This window comes from Silene latifolia, chromosome 9, assembly GCF_048544455.1.
Source record: "Silene latifolia isolate original U9 population chromosome 9, ASM4854445v1, whole genome shotgun sequence".
In the NCBI taxonomy this organism is placed as follows: domain Eukaryota; kingdom Viridiplantae; phylum Streptophyta; class Magnoliopsida; order Caryophyllales; family Caryophyllaceae; genus Silene; species Silene latifolia.
The window spans coordinates 209,348,496-209,371,242 of NC_133534.1; the positions used below are offsets into that span (position 1 = coordinate 209,348,496).

Below are 22,747 nucleotides of genomic sequence, written 5' to 3' on the forward strand. Positions count from 1 at the left end.
ATATTTAGCCCCCGAATTAGCCTTGTTCCCATGCTTTTTAGTGCATATTTGGGTCATTTATTGTCTTTAGTTCTTTGTTTTGCATATTCTTTGAGATTTTGATCCCTTGGTAGGAAAGGAGTGCAAATCTTGCATTTTCATGGCAAAACGAGACTAAATTGATTGAATTCAATGACCAAACATCAAGGAGAGACAAGATTAGAAGGCCTTTGTACATATGATAGTAGATGATCAATGTTGAGAAAGGATCCTTGCATCCCTGAGGAAATCCCCAAGGATTTTATGAAGAAAAGGGAAGAAAAGAAGAAGAAACAATGCTGAGCTACAATCCGAGCGGATTGTCCTGAATCCGCCCGTCCTCCACAAGCACAATCCGTGCGTCTTCCCTCAAAGATGCCCGGACAGCAGCCACAGAATCCGCCCGGATTCCCCTGAAGACGGCCGTCTTCCCCTGCTTGAATCCGGCCGTCCTGACTCCAATACGCACGGATTCCAGTACAGCGAAATTTCGTCTTCTCCAAGCTACAAAGAAAGAAGCCTTTCCTTCGAAAAATACCGGCTTCTCCCTGCTCAATCTAAAAAGTGTAATTACTAGTTTAGCCCTTAGTTAACCCTAATGCATCCACCTAATTTCCACTATAAATACCCCATTAGTCTAATTAGAAGAGCATGTTCTTCTTATCAATTATTAGAGTAGTTAATATCAATCAAATCTCTCTTTAGTATTGTAATCAACAATTAATCAAGTTTTAATACAAGTTTTATTTCCTTAATCTCTCTCTTGTTCATCCTTTATTTTGGGTAATTGAAAATTATTTGGGTTATTATTGGGAGATTGGCAACCTCTCAATCAAGCATCAAGTACTTCTTTTATTATTTGCTTTGTTATTGGAATCATTAGTAGGTATTATTCTCTTAATCCCTTTTTAATTATTTTTAATTACTTTCATTTATTCATCATGTTTCCTTTTGTTGGTATGATTGACAACCTTGCTAGCATGATCAACATGATAATGATTGAGTAGTGACCTAGTTAGGGTTAATGGGTAATTAGGGGAAACCAACATGGGGAATGATTCATGCTTAAATTAATATGCCTTCATGGTTTATTTGCTTGCTTGTTTTGATCTCAACTCATGCACATGTTATGTTTGATGAAATGTGAGCCTATGAATCCTTGCATTTTTTACCCATCACCTATCTTTTCAATGAGACTTGTAAGACATAAACCAACTCGAGTCTCATTAGACCATGCATGTTGTTGAGTAGGGAAGACTAAGTCGACTTGTAGGTGTTGTACAATCTAATCGATTCGGCTTTGGGACCCAAACTTTCCTAGGATTGTAAGATATAACCCAACTCAATCCATCACAACAATAATTGCTTGCTTATAATTTGATAACATGTTTGTGTGATCAATTCCCATGATTCCCCTATGACCCCATGATACCCTAGTGCTTTTTATCAATTGATTACAACCCTTTTATTTCATCTTGCTTATTTAATTTCATTGCTATTTAGTTAGTGACCTTCTACATCAACCCAAATTGTGACACCCCTAAGACACCACTAGTTTCAATAGAAATCTCATCTCAATCCCCGTCCCTTGGGATCCGACCTTTACTTGCCTCTTTACTAATTGTAGAGTTGTTTGTGAAGCTATAAATTGTGTTTTGATTCGGACGTGACCCAACGACAACATCTATTAAATTGTGAACACGAAACGGACCGATCAAAAATGGCGCCGTTGCCGGGAACGGTGTTAACTTGATTTAGATTTTCTTATATTGTTATTAGTTGTGTCTTTCTTTGCCTTGGGGAAGTAAAATTCCTCAAGGTTTGTTCTAATTTTTTTCAAGTTGTTCGATATTTTGCAAGATGGACCTTATAGATTGTTTTGTAGAGGACCACTTAAGTATACCTTTCTTCAAAGATCCCATGCAAGCATTAGAAGCCTTGGAAGCAAGTGAGGCTAAAAATATGTATTGGGAATTGGAGGTGGATCTTTTTGAGGCCGCTCTAGCTAACAAAGAACTTACTCATGCACAATCCGTATTGGTGCATAACATCCTTGTGGAAGCATGTCAACCCATAGAAGATGAGCAATTAATCCATCCTAGGAGATATTTTACAAGCTCAAGAACAAGAGGAACCCATCATGGAATTTGAATATGATGAGGTTGATGAGAATGAAGTTGAATATGCTATGAGAATGGAATGTCTAATGGAGATGGAGCAAATTCTAAATGAAACTCCAAAGGAGGAAAGTGAGGTACAAATTCCTACTTTAAAACCCCTTCCCCCAAATTTGAAATATGCTTACCTTGATGAATCAAAGACCAAACCCGTGATTGTTAATGATAGACTTGATGAGAACCAATTGGAAAAATTGCTTGATGTGTTGAAACAACATGAAAAGGCTATAGGTTATAGTCTAGATGACCTTAAGGGGATAAGTCCCAACTTTTGCATGCATAGAATTAATCTAGAGGAAGACCATAGACCTACCATTCAACCCCAAAGAAGATTGAACGCCCACATGCAAGAAGTTGTCAAAGGAGAAGTTATGAAATTGCTTGATGCGGGAATCATATATCCCATATCGGACTCTTTGTGGGTTAGCCCCGTCCAAGTGGTACCTAAGAAAGGAGGTACCACGGTAGTGACAAATGAAAAGAATGAACTAATACCCACAAGAATGATCACCGGTTGGCGTATGTGTATTGACTATCGAAAATTAAACTCCGCAACAAGAAAGGATCATTCCCCCTACCATTCATTGACCAATTCTTGAGAGGTTAGCCTCCAGCAAATTCTTTTGTTACCTTAACGGGTATTCGGGATTTTTCCAAATCTCTATACACCCGGATGACCAACATAAGACCACCTTCACATGCCCTTATGGTACTTTTCCATATAGGAGGATGCCTTTTGGTTTATGTAATGCCCCCGCCACTTTCCAAAGATGCATGATGAGTGTCTTCTCCGATTACTTAGAGACCATAATGGAAGTTTTTATGGATGATTTTAGCGTTTATGGAAAGGACTTTGACTCATGTTTGCATAATCTTTCTCTTGTGTTGCAAAAATGTGAAGATGTTAGTCTTGTTTTAAATTGGGAAAAGTGTCACTTCATGGTCAATAAAGGAATTGTTTTGGGTCATTTAATTTCGAAAAAGGGCATCGAGGTCGATAAAGCTAAAGTTGAGGTGATAGAGAAACTCCCACCTCCCGTGAATGTTAGAGGGGTGAGAAGTTTTCTCGGTCATGCGGGTTTCTATCGCCGTTTCATAAAGGACTTTTCAAAAATAGCAAAACCCCTCACTCAACTTTTGCTTAAATATGCCCAATTCCAATTCACTGATGAGTGTGTTGAAGCCTTTAATAGAATCAAGGAAGCACTAATCTCGGCACCGATCATCCAACCTCCAAATTGGGAATTACCATTCGAGATTATGTGTAATGCTAGCAACTACGCCGTTGGAGCGGTTCTTGGCCAACGGGTAGGGAGAGCTCTTCACGCCATCTATTATATAAGCAAGACTCTTGACTCCTCCCAAGTGAATTATGATATCACCAAGAAGGAGCTTCTTGCCATTGTCTATGCTTTGGACAAATTCCGTTCCTACTTGCTTGGATCCAAAGTGATTGTATTTTCGGTTCACCGTGCTCTCCGACATCTCTTGATAAAGAAGGAGGAAAAACCAAGATTGTTGAGATGGATTTTGCTTCTTCAAGAATTTGACTTAGAAATAAGAGACAAGAAAGGAGCCGAGAATGTAGTGGCGGATCATTTATCAAGGATCAGGTTTCATGATGAAAATGGAGAAACCCCGATCAATGACATTTCCCGACGATATTTTGATGGCCATTCAAACACAACTCGAAAGGCACATCACCCCATTGTTTGCCGATTATGCTAATTATATTGTTGGAAAAGTACTCCCTCCAAATTTGAATCACAACCAAAGGAAGAGATTCCTATTCGAAGTAAAGAGGTACTTTTGGGACGACCCAAACCTCTACAAAGAATGTAGTGATGGGCTCTACCGGAGATGCATCCCTCAATGGGAAGTCCAAGGAATTTTGGAAGGATGTCACTCATCACCCTATGGTGGGCACCATGGAGCAAGGAGGACTATTGCAAAAATTCTTCAATCGGGCTTCTATTGGCCTACAATGTTTCAAGATACAAGAGAATTCATCATTCATTGCGATGCTTGTCAAAGAACGGGGAATATCTCTTGGAGGAACGAGATGCCACAAAGGGGCATTCTAGAGGTAGAGATCTTCGATGTTTGGGGATTCGACTACCAAGGTCCCTTTGTGACATCCAATGGGAATAAGTACATCTTTGTGGCCGTAGACTACGTCTCAAAGTGGGTGGAGGCAATTGCCACTCCAAATGATGATGCAAAAACGGCCAACAAGCTCTTCAAGAAAATAATCTTCCCAAGATTTGGAGTTCCTAGAACAATTATAAGTGATGGAGGAACGCATTTCCATGAGAAGAAACTTGCATCTCTTTTGACCAAATATGGTGTTCAACATAGAACCGGCTTGGGATATCATCCTCAAACAAGCGGTCAAGTTGAAATTTCAAATAGAGAGATCAAACAAATCCTTGAGAAAATTGTGAACAAGACCCGAAAAGATTGGAGCACAAAGCTTGATGATGCTCTTTGGGCTTATAGGACGGCCTATAAGACTCCCATAGGAGCCTCCCCTTACAAGCTTATTTATGGAAAAGCATGTCATTTGCCAATCGAATTGGAGTACAAAGCTTTTTGGGCAATCCGAGCACTTAATCTTGATCTCAAATTGAGTGGTCAAAAAAGGATGATTCAAATTCAAGAGTTGGAGGAATTCCGACTACAATCCTATGAGAATGCAAAGATTTACAAGGAAAGAACAAAATTACTCCATGACAAAAGAATTAGACAAAAGGCCTTGCACAAAGGGGACAAAGTCCTTCTATTCAATTCCCGCTACCGACTTTTTCCGGGAAAGTTGAACTCTAGATGGATGGGTCCCTATGTGATAACCGAAGTTGGAAAATATGGAGATTTTGAACTCAAGGCGGAAGATGGAAGCAAGTTCAAGGTCAATGGTCAAAGATTGAAGCCATATTATTAAGGAGCGTTCATTGGAGAGGTCGAGGTCACCTACCTCGGGCCTTCTCATCCTTGAAAGAACCATCAAAGGGAGAGTTTGGTGGTGTCCTCCCTAAACCACCACTTGTAAATATACTAACCCTCTAACTTGTATTTATAATTTTATTGCACTTCTTTTGATAATAAGCATAAACTCTTTTCATGAGAGTAAGTGAGGGAGAGTCACTAACGAATTTTTATGAAGGAAGGAACCAATTTTTAAAGTGTGGGGAAGCATCGAGGAGAGGAAAGAGAGTCAAAGGAAGAATTCACAGCTTGAACACGTGCGTGTTCCCCGGAATCCGGTCGTCTTGCCAGAATCCGGGCGGCCTGAGGAGAATCTGTCCGTCCTGCTACGCTGAGAATCTGAAGATTTTGGACTGAAGGAGAATCCGAGCGTCTCCGAAGGGAAGACGCCCGTCCTGAAGAATCCGGTCGGCTTTGTAGAAAGACGCCCGTCTTTCTACCTGTGCATTTCAAGAAAAATTTCTGGAAGAGAATCCGCCCGTCCCGATAAAAAGGAATCCGAGCGTCTCATGCTCGGGACGCCCGTCTTTGTGGCGTTATATTTTTGGAAATTCAGCTGTGAAAGAATCCGGGCGTCTTACCCAGAATCCACCCGTCCCGAGAAGCCTGAATCCGAGCGTCTTCTGCTCGAATCCGCCCGTCTTCCCATGTTGATTTGACCCGTCTTTTCTTAATTAAAATTACACCCCACCTCACATTTAGTGACACATCACCCTTCTTTCCACTTGTATTATAAAACCCACCTCCTTATGACTCCCAAGCACATCCAAATCACTCTTAAACCCACAAAAATCAAAAAGCCCCAATTTTTTAGGGTTTCCAAAGGCAACACTCAATCAACAAGGAGCATCTTTATTCCTTCACAAATAAAAGAATCAAGCTCTATAATCAAGGAATGGCACCAAAGAGATCCTCTTTTAGGAATAGGAGGAGACCAAGGATGAGGGGAAGTTCTTCTACCTCCCATGTCAACACATTAAGAAGGGAGCATGAAGAGATTGTAGATCTCACAAGGCTTGATGACTTCTCAAATGTGGAATTTGTCAATGATGTGCAAAGATTAGTCTTCCACCAGCTTCTAAGTAAGAATATTCTTCCCACTAAGTTTTTATGTCATGCTACCTTGAGGAAACTTGGGATTTATCACCAAGTGGAAGCTCTCTTTGAAGTATTTGGTCTCTCAACCCTTTTTCGCATGTATGAACAAACTTATCGATCTCTTGTGCTTGAATTTTTGATCTTTTTGAAGATTACAACCTTGAACAAAACAATTTGCATAGATTTTAGGTTGGAGAATGTTTCTAGGATGATGACCCTTGTAGAATTCGCAAACGTACTCGGTCTCGATGTTTCGCCTACCCGAACATCGAAGCCAAAGAAGTATAGTGTTGAACCTTTGTAGAGGGCCATGACCGGCCGGGATTTCATACACACCAAGGAATGCCTCGCTTTTCATATCCAAAATCCAATCATGAGGCTTACTTATCGATTTCTTTCGGGCACCCTACTTGCCCGCCGAGATCCGACCTTAGTGAACCAATTAGACCTTGTGTTTATGGAATCCTACCTCAATATTCAAGGAAGAAATGTGTACCACTTCAATGCACCTCTAGTATTACTAGAAAAATGGGCAAAGTTTAGGAATGGTGACGATGATGGAATGAAACACATTGTGAATGGAGGACTCATTACTAGGCTTGCGAAGCATTTCAACCCGATATTCAATGAGAATAATGAGTATGCTCCTCTTTTGGGAAACACGAGGATAAATGAAGATCTTCTTCTCATTCATCACCATTGGATAACCCTTGAGGGGGTCGATAAGCGGATCAAGTGGTTAACGAAAGGAAGCGATCTGATATATCTACCAATGAACGACCTACCACGTATCTCCCCGCGAAGAGGACATTTGTCTCCAATCCCATCCTACCTCATCCCTCCAAATCTAACCCAACCAAGAGAAGCACCACCTCCAAATCCCCAACAACGGCAACAAGAGCAACAATCCCGAGATGACAAGATCAAAGTGCCTCCCTACCCATCCCTTTACCAACCTTATAACCATCCCAACCCCTTCATCCTTCCCCGTGACGACTTTGTCACGGGAATTCTACAAGATTTGCACTTCCGCCAATACGAAACCAACGTGGACATTTACTATGCACTCTATCCTCAATACCACGATATGGTTCAAAAGGGAAAGATTAGTGAGGAAGGAGCATTTCCCTCATGGGCTCAAATGGACCTACTCTTCCCCAATTCGGAGAGAGCAAATGAAGGAGCAAACGGGAGACAAGAGGAGGGAAGCAACAATTCTTGTGGAGGAGACACGGTGGAGCTTGAAAGTGAAGAGGACGAGTTCATGGACCCAAGTTTGAGTGATGCATCAAAGGAGATATGGGATAGCAATCTAGAAGGAGATGATGCCAACCTCTAGAGGATTACTTCATAGCTAGGTGGAGCGGGCGAGAGGCACCCACCTAAGTTTAAGTGAAGTTCCTCATCTCCTCTCTTTAATTTTTCAAGTTTCATGAAAAGAAGTTTGTGTTTTGTTAACTTGTACTTTATTTGTTTTGATCATTGTTGGAGTAGTCCTAGCACCATAGAGGACTAACACCTCGGCCCCATTGAGGTGTTCTCATTTTATTGTTCCCACCTTTCAAAATCCAAAATGACAAAATTAGTTTCATACATTGCATAGTGTGTGCATGAACTACACCCATCCTTGGACATTAGCAATAATGTCTAGATCGGTTTGGGGAAGTTAATGCATACACAACGGGAGGTAATCTAAATTATCCTCTCCGTCATTAACAAAAACCATGCATCATGTAGTGTAGATTAGCATAGCTTGCATTTAGTCTAGAAATCATGCATCATGTTTGCATAATTTCCCATCATTTTGGTCATTGAGGGCAATTCCCATATTAGTGTGGGGATGGGGAATTCTAACTTAAATTTTATTCAAAAATCCAAAAAAATTGAAAAAATTCGAAAAACCATAAAAATTTGAAAATTGAAAAAACCCAAAAACATGTTTATTTCTGTGGTAGTGTAGTTATGTATATATTGTATATATTGTATATATTGTTTGTTCTATCCTTGTTCACATTGATTGACTACGCCACATCCGAGACATGAGGATCATGAAGACCGCATGGTATGATCTTTCCAATCTCCTTTTTCCTCTTTATGTTAATGACTATGTGGCTTTATTTTGATTGATGCGGTATAACAATGTGAACTTAGGACTTGCAATTAGTTTATGTCATATTAGTTGTTAGAATCACTTGCATTAGAATGTATATATTAGTTGCATCATGGCATGTAGTTGCATTTAGATAAAACATTTTGAAAAGTGCCTAATTGAGAACTCTGACAAGAGCAACTAAGCCATTACAAATACTTTTTCAACTTAAGACTTTGCCTACTAGAATGGTTGTAAAACACCCTAGGTAGTGTCATACTAGTGTCTTTTGACCCATGACCCAAAGCCTAGTCAAGGGTTTGCATGTGAGTCACCTATCCAACCCCGTGATGCGCTGTGGACTTAGTTAACTTGTCTAGGTGACCTTGATTGACCTTGTGGTAAGGCAACCAAAAAATACTTTCTATCAATAAGTTTGAAGTGCTCATTTCGAAAATTTTGTCATGTGGAAGTAATTTATTGCTAAGGAAACCTCAAATGTTATGAAATGTTGAAATGTTGAGAAATTTTAGTTGTTTTGATGGAGGCGTACCACTTCGATGTGCTTTGGAGAGGGATCCATTGAATTGGGCCCCTAACGGTTGTGAATTCGACCGCCCAGAGACAGAGTGACTATCACCCCGAAAAGCTATTGTCTAGAGGTTAATCGGTTGCCTAATAAGCGATTGGCGAAAGCAAAGGACACTAGACCGGAAGGGACAAACCCCATCTTAAATTTTTGAAATGAGAAAGTTAAATGAGGACAATTTTGAATATTAGTCATAGCCACCCTTGTTTATAAAGATTTGAGCATTTCATTCCCAAAAAGCCTTTTGTCAAACCACTTTGTCGAGCTTGGGACGATCCATGACCTTTACTTTTGTAGAGAATTTGAGACTTGTCGTGTCATATGCTACTAGCATCATAGGGATCATCATTCCACCATAATCCGATTGCTCTTGACGAAAGCATTTCGAAATAGAGGACAAAAGTAGTCTAGTTTAACACCATTTGGAGGTGATTTAATGCCATCCTCTTAGCCTTAGTAATTTGTTGAACTAGTATTTGTGAAGGATTATATGCTCTTAAATTTGTTCTCTCTTGGTTGCCTCCGCCACTTGATGAGGAAGTGGCTATTCCTTTTGTAGATGCATCCATTATTTGATTTTGTGTGCTTAATGTTTGGATGTGTCGCCATTTTGGCAAGACCCACCTTGCCTTGCAAGAAGGCATCCTACCTCATGGTTGTCTTGTTGTGAGTTGAAGGGGCGGAGTGAGACCCGCTAATTGTCTCATATCGGCTATGTTATTAGGTTAGTTTAAATAATGGTCCTAGTCTTTGTCACCTCTTTACTCGGGACGAGCAAAGGTTCGGTTTGGGGATATTTGATGTGACCATAATTAGCGTATATTTAGCCCCCGAATTAGCCTTGTTCCCATGCTTTTTAGTGCATATTTGGGTCATTTATTGTCTTTAGTTCTTCGTTTTGCATATTCTTTGAGATTTTGATCCCTTGGTAGGAAAGGAGTGCAAATCTTGCATTTTCATGGCAAAACGAGACTAAATTGATTGAATTCAATGACCAAGCATCAAGGAGAGACAAGATTAGAAGGCCTTTGTACATATGATAGTAGATGAGCAACGTTGAGAAAGGATCCTTGCATCCCCGAGGAAATCCCCAAGGATTTTATGAAGAAAAGGGAAGAAAAGAAGAGGAAACAATGCTGAACTACAATCCAAGCGGATTGTCCTGAATCCGTCTGTCCTCCACAAGCACAATCTGTGCGTCTTCCCTCAAAGACGCCCGGACAGCAGCCACAGAATCCGCCCGGATTCCCTTGAAGACGCCCGTCTTCCCCTGCCTGAATCCGCCCGTCCCGACTTTAATACGCACGGATTCCAGTACAGCGAAATTTCGTCTTCTCCAAGCTACAAAGAAAGAAGCCCTTCCTTCGAAAAATACCGGCTTCTCCCTGCTCAATCTAAAAAGTGTAATTACTAGTTTAGCCCTTAGTTAACCCTAATGCATCCACCTAAGTTCCACTATAAATACCCCATTAGTCTAATTAGAAGAGCATGTTCTTCTTATCAATTATTAGAGTAGTTAATATCAATCAAATCTCTCTTTAGTATTGTAATCAACAATTAATCAAGTTTTAATACAAGTTTTATTTCCTTAATCTCTCTCTTGTTCATCCTTTATTTTGGGTAATTGAAGATTATTTGGGTTATTATTGGGAGATTGACAACCTCTCAATCAAGCATCAAGTACTTCTTTTATTCTTTGCTTTGTTATTGGAATCATTAGTAGGTATAATTCTCTTAATCCCTTTTTAATTATTGTTAATTACTTTCATTTATTCGTCATGTTTCCTTTTGTTGGTATGATTGACAACCTTGCTAGCATGATCAACATGATAATGAGTGAGTAGTGACCTAGCTAGGGTTAATGGGTAATTAGGGGAAACCAACATGGGGAATGATTCATGCTTAAATTAATATGCCTTCATGGTTTATTTGCTTGCTTGTTTTGATCTCAACTCATGCACATGTTATGTTAGATAAAATGTGAGTCTATGAATCCTTGCATTTTTTACCCATCACCTATCTTTTCAATGAGACTTGTAAGACATAAACCAACTCGAGTCTCATTAGATCATGCATGTTGTTGAGTAGGGAAGACTAAGTCGACTTGTAGGTGTTGTACAATCTAATCGATTCGGCTCCGGGACCCAAACTTTCCTAGGATTGTAAGATATAAACCAACTCAATCCATCACAACAATAATTGCTTGCTTATAATTTGAGAACATGCTTGTGTGATCAATTCCCATTATTCCCCTATGACCCCATGACACCCTAGTGCTTTTTATCAATTGTTTACAACCCTTTTATTTCATCTTGCTTATTTACTTTCATTGCTATTTAGTTAGTGACCTTCTACATCAACCCAAATTGTGACACCCCTAAGACACGACTAGTTTCAATAAAAATCACATCTCAATTCCCGTCCCTTGGGATCCGACCTTTACTTGCCTCTTTACTAATTGTAGAGTTGTTTGTGAAGCTATAAATTGTGTTTTGATTCGGACGTGACCCAACGACAACATCTATTAAATTGTGAACATGAAACGGACCGATCATGGAGACCATGAATGCTAGGTTCGACAAGTTGGAACTACAAGCTGCTGGGGAGCCTCAGACGGTCCATGTTCTTACTAGGGGAGAGACCGTTTCATGTGAGAGATGTGGAGGTAATGATGGCCACTCTGCTGTTGGCTGTCTTATAGAGAAGGAACAAGTCCTTGCCTTTCAGCAATATAGGCAAGGAGGAGGTTCCTATTACAATAATCAAGGGGCAGTCCATCCCAATCTGAGGTGGACTAGTCAGAATATGCTCAATCCTACACCTCCTCCGCACCAGCAGCAGCCTTATGTCCCTCCACACAAGAATCAACAAGGCTTTCAAAAGCCCCCTTCTTTTACTCCTCCTAACCATGGTGCATCATCTTCCGGCGGGGTGAGTGAAATTGGTGAGCTTAAGTCTTTGTTGCAAGCCTTCACGAAGCAGTGGCAATTGAGTGATCAACAGAAAGATGCATCCATAAAGGCACTTAAAACTCAAGTTGCCCAATTAGCCACTAATCAGTCCACAAGAAAGCAGGGTCAATTACCGACTCAAAATGAGAAGAATCCACACGAGACGGTAAATTTTATCAATCTGAGAAGCGGTCGTTCATATGAGGGACCAGAAATGCAGAAATCAGACCCGAGGAGAGCTGTAACTGATGGTGAACAGTGTTCTGGCGAAGAAAATGAGCTCACGGCAAAGAAAGTGCTCGATCGACTGGTTTCAGGTGGTCGATCGAGCAGATTAGGCGAAGAAAGTGCTCGATCGAGTGAAAATACCACTCGATCGAGTGATCAAGGAATTGGCAATGGTCGATCGAGTAGTTTTTATACTCGATCGAGTGATGAGCAAAGTGGAGTTGATCGATCGAGTGGAAATTTTACTCAATCGACTGACATTGATAAGGAAACTGCCCGATCGAATGGGTATATTGGTCGATCGAGTAGTTTTGATGACGGGAAGCTTATTCGAGAGCCTGCTAGTGCTCGTTTAAGCGATAAATCACCGGAGAGACCTCGTTCGAGAGGTAAGAAGCGTCCAAAGGATACAGAACTTGCGCCGGAAGACACATTGGAAGAGAGAAACAAGGGACTTGAGATACCTATCACGGTTCCCTTCCCGAGGCGTCTGCAGAATACAAAGGCCAATCAACAATTCGGCAAATTTGTTGAACTTCTGAAAAGCTTAGAAGTCACTGTACCATTCACCGAGTTGCTGACAAAGGTACCCTCTTATCTTAAGTTTATGAAAGAAATTTTGAGTCGTAAGAGGACCGTTAGTGATAGTGAGACCGTAGCTTTGACTGAGGTAGGGTCAGCCCTATTTCAAAATAAGTTACCTCCTAAGCAGTCGGACCCAGGTAGTTTTTCAATTCTGTGTCATATCGGTAACTATTTGATTGATAATCCGCTATGCGATTTAGGCGCTAGCGTAAGTGTCTTACCGCTGTCTCTGGCTAAGAGACTTGGTTTGACAAAGCTGAGTTGCACTAACATGACAGTCCAGATGGCCGACCATAGTATATCACGTCCACTAGGTATAGTAGAAGACGTACCTGTAAGGATCGGGAGGTTCTTTATTCCCGTTGATTTCGTTGTCTTAGACATCCCCGAAGATGCACACACCCCTATTATTTTAGGGAGACCATTTTTGTCCACTGCCCGTGCAGTTATAGACGTCGGGGGGAAGACTTTGACCTTTCAGGTAGGGGACGAGGAGCTGATATTTCATCAGTCTAAGTCCCGGAGGGCTCCCATGCAAGCTCAGCCTTGCAATGCTCTCTCTTCTATTGATCCTACTATTGACACTCCAGTTGAAAATTTGGAGTATTGTGCTGCAATTGTTACCCCTCCGCCTCAGACTGAGAGCAAAAAGGAGGAAAGTTCGTCTGTTTTCCTTGCTGCAGGTACAAATGAAAGCAATAAAGGAGCTGTCAAAGGATGTTGTGCAATTGCTATTAATCAAATTGAAAGTAAGGATGCTAAAGACGGTGATAGAGGAGCAAGGACAAGGAAAGTTCGCGCTTATGTGGATGTGAACTACTCCCCTCCTACCATTGCAAATGACCATTCATGCTCATGGAAATTGAAGAGGACAGTCAATGTTGCTGAGGTGACGTCCTCCAGTCAGGAGCCCTTCAAGGGGCTACTGAATTGCTTTGGGAATTGAACGGGGAAATGCCCCGTGGAACACTTTGTAAGAGATAATTTTTGAATTTTCTGTTGAATTTGTTTTTATTGCCTTTATTAGGACAATTAGTTTTTAGACTGTTTTTAGCGTAGATTTAAGACTATAGGTTGTTTATATGCGTATTTGGTATGTTGGGATACTCTTGCACGTGTTTTTATGCAGGTTTGGGGAAGTCTTTACGCATTCCAAGGAAGAAAAGACGAAATTCAAGAACTTACACGAGAAAAAAGCTTGATCGAGTACTTTTTGTACTCGATTGAGTGAAAATTTGGTCGATCGAGCACTTTTTCTGGTCGATCGAGTAAAGCATAAAGTGGGACTTCTCGATCGAGTAGAATTCTACTCGATCGAGCAACTGAAGCATCAAAGTGCTCGATCGAGTGGTTTAAAACCACTCTATCGAGTGAAATGAACAGGATACAGGGAGTTTTTTTTTGCCTTAAACTCTATTTTTTTGTTTCAACCTTCATTGTTCCCCTATTTTTCGTCTAACATACCCTTATTGCGAAATAAACTCTCCCAAATCCCAAATTTTCTTGCCGAATCTCCAAATCCGCCTCCTACAATCTCTTGCTTGTCTTTTAATCTTTCAAAGCCCTTTATTTTCCCCCTTGATTGTGCTCGCTTACACGGTTTTAAAGGAGGGTTAGGGTTTGCGGTTTTGTGATCGAAAAATCGCCTCTCTTGCTTGTTTCTTTGAGGATTAATTGCTTTTGTAGGATCTTTGCCATCAAGTAAGTGATTTCTATAACCTCTTTGCATTTTAATTTCGATTATTTTGAATTTATGGGGTAAAAATTGAATTTAGGGTTCGAAATTCTTGTTTAGTCGATTTTTTTTTACTCTAATTGTCTTTGCTGCTCTTTCTTTGTCTTACTTGATGATCAATCCCCATTCCTCGCTGTTGTTACATGTTTAATTCGAACTTTTACACGATTTTCGCGATTTGGTTCAGGATAGTCGAAATTTTCGACTGTCATTAGGGTTCTTGTTGATGTAATCTGCCTAGTAGCTTTTTTTGTTGCTTAATTGCTGTTGACATTACCTGTATGGCCGCCTTATCGCCATTTACATGCTATTAGGGGCTCTTACAGTCGAATATCTCGACTGACAGTTGGTCTATGCTGCTGTCTATTGCTTAGTTAACTTCTTCGTGCTTCATCGCTGTTGTTGTTGACTGCCATCATACCCTTATCACCATTTGCATGTTTTTAATTCGAATTTTCTGAGGAATGTTGGGAATTCTTGAGGTTGAAGTCGATTTTTTCGACTAGTAGGGGGTTTCACATGTGGTTTCTGCTTGTTTTTCGTGCTATTTCAGCTACTATTAGCCGCTGTTTATTATCATACTCCCTACCCCTTGTTTACAGGATGGAGTCTAGTTCTCTCCCTTCTACCAGCTCCACCTCTAGTCCGTCTTTGAGTGAGACAGTGGCCCCTGCTGTTGCCACTGCAGCCCCAGTGTTTCTAGTTTCAGCTACAGGGACAGTTTTTGCTCCAGCTAGCTCAGCTGCTAGCTTTGTTCAGGCTGCCACTTCCTCTACGGTCACCACCACAGCTAGCACTGCTTCTAGTCCCTCTTCAGTGGTGACCACAGTAGCCACTACCTCTGCACCAGCCTCTACTTTTACACCTGTGGCGGACTCGCCAGCAGTCGCAGCTGCCTTCGAGCGACCCGGTTCCTCACACCGTCGCTTCACGGGCTTCTGCTTTGAGTTCCAGAGGCCGGGGTCGTAGACAGTCCCAAGCTACGCCAGCTCTAGTCACCTCTACTTCCGCTCCGAGCACTTCCACAGCTGCTGCTTCTGCTTCTGCTTCTACTTCTGGCACAGTCACAGTCCGAGGGGACACTTCCCTCGACCCTCACCGAGACTACCCACAGGTACTTTTCGTTAACGCTTTACATCGCAAGAAATTTTTTCATCTAGTACGCTGTGTGCATGTACCTTCCCGTTTTCTAGAGAAAACGGCACTTGTGAGACTCGGCATTTACGAGTCGGTTTGTGACCTACTGCGGGCCACGGGGATGGCCGGGCTCATCACTATGAGCGGCCGCACTTTTCTGGAGCTGAGCCTCGAGTTTCTCAGCTCTTTTACCTTCTCCTCAGGGGCACACGAGGCTGACCCCGACAGTTCCTCAGTGTCCTTCCGGTTGTTTAACCAGACCTTTTTGATGATACTAGGGGAGTTTGGTAGGTTACTTGACCTTTCCTCTACGGGCTTGACTGTTGCCCCTAGGATGGTCTACCGTCAGCTCTGGAGAGCCCTGGCCCACACCACTTTTCAGGAGCGAAAGCTCCAACAGGTCCACCTCCATGTTGTCCGTTGTTTCCTTAGACTGATGGGGAGCACTATTTTCGGCCGAAAGGAGCCGAACAACATCACAAACACCGAGCTCTCCATCCTGGGCGGTTACTTGAACATTGACTGTGAGGGTCCCTTTATCCTCAACATAGCTTACTTAACCACCCGGTACCTTGTGAGCCAGGGGAAGAAGGAGACGGGAACCATTGCCTGCGGTGGCATAGCCACCATTCTTGCCCGTCGCCTTTTCTCCGTTTGGCCTCGTGACCTGCAGTACCTCGAGGGAGAGAGGCTACTGAGTCTGGATGCCATGCTTTCTCAGCATTGGCTTACCCTAGACTACGAGACATGGAAGATAGACGGCTTCCTGTCTGTAGACTTACCTTGTGAGACTCTCCCCCGTCTAGAGCCCCTTCCTACTGTTGCTAGGGGCGCCCGCCCGCCACCACTGCCTGACCTTCACCTTCCACGTCGATCACCTCCTGCTGCACCCGCCGCCAAAAAGCGACATCTTGAGACTGGAGAGGGGTCCAAACCTTCAGGGAGTACCCAGCCTTCCACGGCTACTCCCGATCCGACCCCTACTCCCACCACTACTACCACTCCTACTCCTACTCCCACTGACCAGACACAGACTGAGCCGGTCCTACCGGCTACTTTCGTACCACCTCCTCCTTTTGTGGCGCCCTCGGTCCTGGACCAAGGGGGCGCAGTTTACGGTTTGTTGCTTAAGGTTGCAGCGCGTCAGGCTCGTATGGAGAGGGACTTGGCTCTTGCCTTGCACCCTCTGTACGAGTACCACTTGCGGCGACACAGACCGATCCCAGAGGGTTGGCCACACCCTTCCTTCTTCCGGTTCCCGCCTGAGGGTTACCCGGAGTCTGCTGACGAGGAGGAGGAGGAGGACCCAGAGATGGGAGTGGAGAGAGCTCGAGCTGAGGAGCAGAGGAGGAGAGAGACCCGGAGTACACGGTGGTGGACGACGACGACGAGTAGCTACTGGTCTACTCACTTCCCCAGTTTTCTGGCTGGTTTGGGGAAGTTCGTATTTTGTATGTATCTTCTACTCTTTTATTTTGTCTCCTTTTATTTCTTGTTTTTATTTTCTTATTGGCTGTATATTCCCGTTCCCCCATATATATCTGCTGGTGTATGCTGGAGGACAACGAGGGCGTTGTCCGTTTTGGTTTGGGGAGGGTATTGCATCCTTTTGAGTCTGCATTTGCATTTGTTTTGCATTCACGTTTATTTTTCAGCTTGCATTGTTGTTTGTTTTCATTAAAAATCAAAAATCCAAAAAATTATAAAAATTCAAAAAAATATTCACGTTTATTTTTGCATATAGGCTGAGTCGGAACGGTAGATTTCCGTGATGATAATGCACTATAACTTGTCTTTTTGCTTGAGCCTTGCTGATGTGACCATAATTAGCGCATATTTAGTCCCCGAATTAGCCTTGTTCCCATGCTTTTTAGTGCATATTTGGGTCATTTATTGTCTTTAGTTCTTTGTTTTGCATATTCTTTGAGGTTTTGTGTCCTTGGTAGGAAAGGAGTGCAAACCTTGCATTTTCATGGCAAAACGAGACTAAATTGATTGAATTCAATGACCAAGCATCAAGGAGAGACAAGATTACAAGGCCTTTGTACATATTATAGTAGATGAGCAATGTTGAGGAAAGATCCTTGCATCCCCAAGGAAATCCCCAAGGATTTTATGAAGGAAAGGAAGAAAAGAAGAAAGAAATGAAGCATCCCAAACAATCCGTGCGGATTGTGGAAGACGCCCGTCCTCCACAAAGACAATCCGTGCGTCTTCCTTCAAAGACGCCCGGCAAAGCAAGCCAGAAGACGCCCGGATTCCCTTGAAGACGCCGGGGCGAGGCTCTGATCGCCCGTCCCGTGCCTAAGACGCACGGATTCCAGTCCAGCACAAATCTGTTTCTTCAAGATTCAGAGAAAGAAGCCCTTCCTTCGAAAAATACCGGCGTCTCCCTGCTCAAATCTCAAAAGTGTAATTACTAGTTTAGCCCTTAGTTAACCCTAATGCATCCACCTAATTTCCACTATAAATACCCCATTAGTCTAATTAGAAGAGCATGTTCTTAATATCAATTATTAGAGTAGTTAATATCAATCAAATCTCTCTTTAGTTTTGTAATCAACAATTAATCAAGTTTTAATACAAGTTTTATTTCCTTAATCTCTCTTTTGTTCATCCTTTATTTTGGGTAATTGAAGATTATTTGGGTTATTATTGGGAGATTGACAACCTCTCAATCAAGCATCAAGTAGTTCTTTTATTCTTTGCTTTATTATTGGAATCATTAGTAGGTATAATTCTCTTAATCCCTTTTTAATTATTGTTAATTACTTTCATTTGTTCATCATGTTTCATTTTGTTGGTATGATTGACAACCTTGCTAGCATGATCAACATGATAATGAGTGAGTAGTGACCTAGCTAGGGTTAATGGGTAATTAGGGGAAACCAACATGGGGAATGATTTATGCTTAAATTAATATGCTTTCATGGTTTATTTGCTTGCTTGTTTTGATCTCAACTCATGCACATGTTATGTTTGATGAAATGTGAGCCTATGAATCCTTGCATTTTTTACCCATCACCTATCTTTTCAATGAGACTTGTAAGACATAAACCAACTCGAGTCTCATTAGACCATGCATATTGTTGAGTAGGAAAGACTAAGTCGACTTGTAGGTGTTCTACAATCTAATCGATTCGGCTCCGGGACCCAAACTTTCCTAGGATTGTAAGATATAACCCAACTCAATCCATCACAACAATAATTGCTTGCTTATAATTTGAGAACATGTTTGTATGATCAATTCCCATGATTCCCCTATGACCCCATGATACCCTAGTGCTTTTTATCAATTGTTTACAACCCTTTCAATTCATCTTGCTTATTTATTTTCATTGCTATTTAGTTAGTGACCTTCTACATCAACCCAAATTGTGACACCCCTAAGACACCACTAGTTTCAATAGAAATCTCATCTCAATTCCCGTCCCTTGGGATCCGACCTTTACTTGCGTCTTTACTAATTGTAGAGTTGTTTGTGAAGTTATAAACTGTGTTTTGGTCTAGGTACTTCCAACGACAATTGTTCGAAAAATAGAATATAGCTCCGAAATAGTCCGACCAAAAATGGCGCCATTGTCGGGGACGGTGTTCTCTTGATTTAGATTTTCTTATATTGTTATTTGTTGTGTCTTTCTTTGCCTTGGGGAAGTAAAACTCCTCAAGTTTTTTTCTAATTGTTTTCGAGTTGTTTGATATTTTGCATGTCTAGAAGGTCACAAGGTGATTTGTTACCTTTTGATTGTGAAATTGAAAGAACTTTGACAACCAATAGAAGATTTGCTAGGAGGAATTTGAGAGGTATTAGTGAGGTTGTGGATATTCAACCAACTATTGAGTTCATCAACCCTTTTGCAAGAGAAGGTGAGGAGAACGCAACACAAAATATCACACAAAATCAACCCACAATGCCTAAGTTTTCATCACATTCCGTACCCACCGAGGAGAACCTACCCAATGGTACTCCCACACCACAACATTTGACCGGAGATTTTATTGCCAAATCCGCCTTTATCCAATTAGTAGAAAGGAGCCAATTTGGGGGGATGCCTAGTGAAGACCCTCATTCTCATATGGAAACCTTTTGTGACTATTGTGATGCGATTTCTCAAACCGGTGTAACTCAAGACCAAATTCGATGGGTCTTATTTCCTTTTTCTCTAATTGGCACCGCGAAACAATGGTTGAAGGGCCTTGATAAGGCCACTCTCGGAATTGATTCTTGGAAGAAGTTGGCTCTAGCTTTCTACAAAAAATTCTACCCACAGGAAAAGACTAACATGCTAAGAGCTCAAATTACGGGTTTTAAGCAAAGGGATGAAGAATCTTTGTATGAAGCTTGGGAGCGGTTCAAGGGAATTTGTCGCTCATGTCCTCACCATGGACTTAGCGAGTGGTTCTTGGTACAACAATTTTGGAACGGTCTATATGAAGATTCAAGGAACATTCTCAACATGGGATCAAATGGAATGTTCACCGAAGTTGATAACAATCAAACTTGGAACAAAATTGAGGAAATGGTGGTCCATAACTCACAATATAGTAGACCTCGCAAGGCTACTAGAGGAGGAAAGCATGAAGTGGACTCCGTTACTCAATTGGGTGCTCAACTTAGTGCTCACATTGACACAATCAATTTGAAGTTTGAAAAAGCTATGGCTAGACTTGAAGAAGCCTCAAAATCACCAAAGCATCATGTTAATGCCATGACGGCATCCTCATCAATCCCAAGTGGGATATGTGAGAATTGTGGAACTTTGGGACATGACCAAAGTGAATGTAGGGGAACAAATGAACAAGTGAATGCTTTCCAAGCATACAAGAGTGGTACCCCTTATTCCAACTATTACAATGAAAATACCAAATTCCATCCAAATATCTCATACAAAAGCCAAAATGTTCAAAACCCTCAAACAACATACACCCCACCTCCCATGAGAAACCAAAATCAAAGACCCTTTTACAACCAAAACCAAGGTTACCAAAATCAAAATCCATACAATCAACCAAATGACCAAGGCTTTGATGTTCAAAAAGCGGTCCTCCAAATGCAAAAGAATCAACAAGAATTTTTCACTCAAATGCAAAAAGATAGTCAAGCAAACGAAACCACCATCAACAACATTCTAGCTCACACCAAGATGCTGGAAACCCAATTGACTCAACTAGCATCTTCAAGCTCACAAAGATAAAAGGCGCAATTACCACCTCAAAGTAATCCCCCAAAACATGAAACGCCATTCACTTGAGAAGTGGTACAAGGTATGAAGCACCGAAGAAGCAAGTTGAGGATGAAGTTGTGGAAGCTAGTGATAAGGAAGAAATTGTGCAAAACTCCAAGGATGGGGAACCATCAAAAGAAGAAATTTTAAAGAAAAATGAAGACAAGGTCAAGGAGAAGGAGCCCATTGTGATTAGACTTCCTTTTCCAAGTCGTCATGCCAAGCCCAAATTTGATGACCAACTTGGAAAGTTTATGGAAATTGTGAAGAATTTGGAAGTCTCAATTCCTTTTACGGAATTAATCAATCACGTGCCGGCCTATGCTAAATACATGAAAGCCATCCTCACAAAGAAGAAGTCGATCCGGAAGCTTGAGACTATCGCCTTCACTAAGGTGAGTAGTGCAATACTTCAAGGGAGTTCACCTCCAAAACTCAAGGACCCGGGAAGCTTCTCAATACCGTGTACCATTGGCGACACCACGATCAACAAAGCCTTGTGTGATCTAGGGGCTAGTGTGAGTGTTATGCCGTACTCGGTGAGTAAAAGTTTGGGAATGGGAGAGCTTAAGTGCACCAATATCACACTCCAAATGGCCGATAGATCGACGAAGACACCATTAGGGATATGGGAAGATGTTCCCGTACGAATTGGGAAGTTTTTCATCCCGGTGGACTTTGTCATTGTTGATATGGAGGAAGACTCCAACATTCCAATCATTCTAGGAAGACCCTTCTTACACACTGCAGGTGCGGTGATTGATGTGAAACATGGAGAGCTCACTCTAGAAGTGGGAGATGAGAGTATAAATTTTAATCTTGACAAGACTATGAGAGCTCCCCGTTTACATGAACCGTGTTTTATGATCGATCATTATAGTCGAAAGGATGAAAGGAAGAAGTCGGAACTCCAATGGAAGAAGAAAATTGTAGATGCTCCATTCAAAGAGCAAGTAAAATGTGACCAAGAGAGCTTGCAAAGCTCATCAAAGTCAAGCAAAGAAGAAGAAGATGGCCTTATTGGCCAAGAAAAGGAAATGGGAAAGTTGTCTCCATCAAATCAAGAGATTTTCAATAATCAACTTAATGAAGTATGTGGTCTTTGGGACGACGAATTTGAAGGGATTTTTAATCCCTACATTGGTAATGCCATCAATCAAGACCGACAACAAGGGCCAAGGTCTATTGAAGACCTCTATCATGACAATGAGCAAGCGTTTGATTACTTTTTCAAGGTGTTGAGCAACATCAACAACACCTTGAACATGCCCCCTTGACATCTCATCAAGAATGAGAGTTTGGTGGAGTCCTCCCTAAACCACCATTTGTAAATATTTCTAACTCCCTAACTTGCATTTCAATTCTTATATTGCATTTTTTTGTCATTTTTGGATTTTCATACTTTGATAAATATAATTATCATGTTTGAGAGAAATGAGGGAGGGACTAATAATTTCAATTAATGTGTAGTACTTTAGCTTAGTGTGGGGATGGCAATTGCCTAGGCTATCCATGCCTTAGTAGTGCCCCCACAACGAAGAACACGAGATATGAAGAAGAATGGAAAAATGACAAGGGATATGCAAAGTACACGGATGGAACTGAATCCGGGTAAAAAGGGGTCGAATCCGAGCGGATTCAGGAGAATCCGCGCGTCTTCAGGCAATCCGGGCATATTGGGTAGAAGACGCCCGTCCACCATGAGCTGAATTTTTGAAATTTCTGACTGTCAACGAATCCGGGCGTCCTGCATTCAAATCCGCCCGTCTTCAAAAACCCGCCCGTCCTGAAAGAAAGACGCCCGTCTTCTTGGCTGAGAAAAACAAGAAAAATCCCTGTAAAGGAATCCGCCCGTCTTCTCTGAAAGATGCTCGTCCCGCGTTTGCAAATCCGAGCGTCTTCACTTAAAGACGCCCGTCTTTAGGCGAGT

At 41.7% G+C, this 22,747-nt stretch overlaps 1 non-coding gene across 1 annotated transcript; it reads right to left on the reverse strand.

The window, feature by feature from the left end:
- Positions 1 to 19,875: 19,875 nt before the first annotated feature.
- On the reverse strand, positions 19,876 to 19,982 carry LOC141604465 (small nucleolar RNA R71). Its single transcript, XR_012526162.1, has one exon. It is a non-coding gene; the product is annotated as a small nucleolar RNA R71 (small nucleolar RNA).
- Positions 19,983 to 22,747: the final 2,765 nt, after the last annotated feature.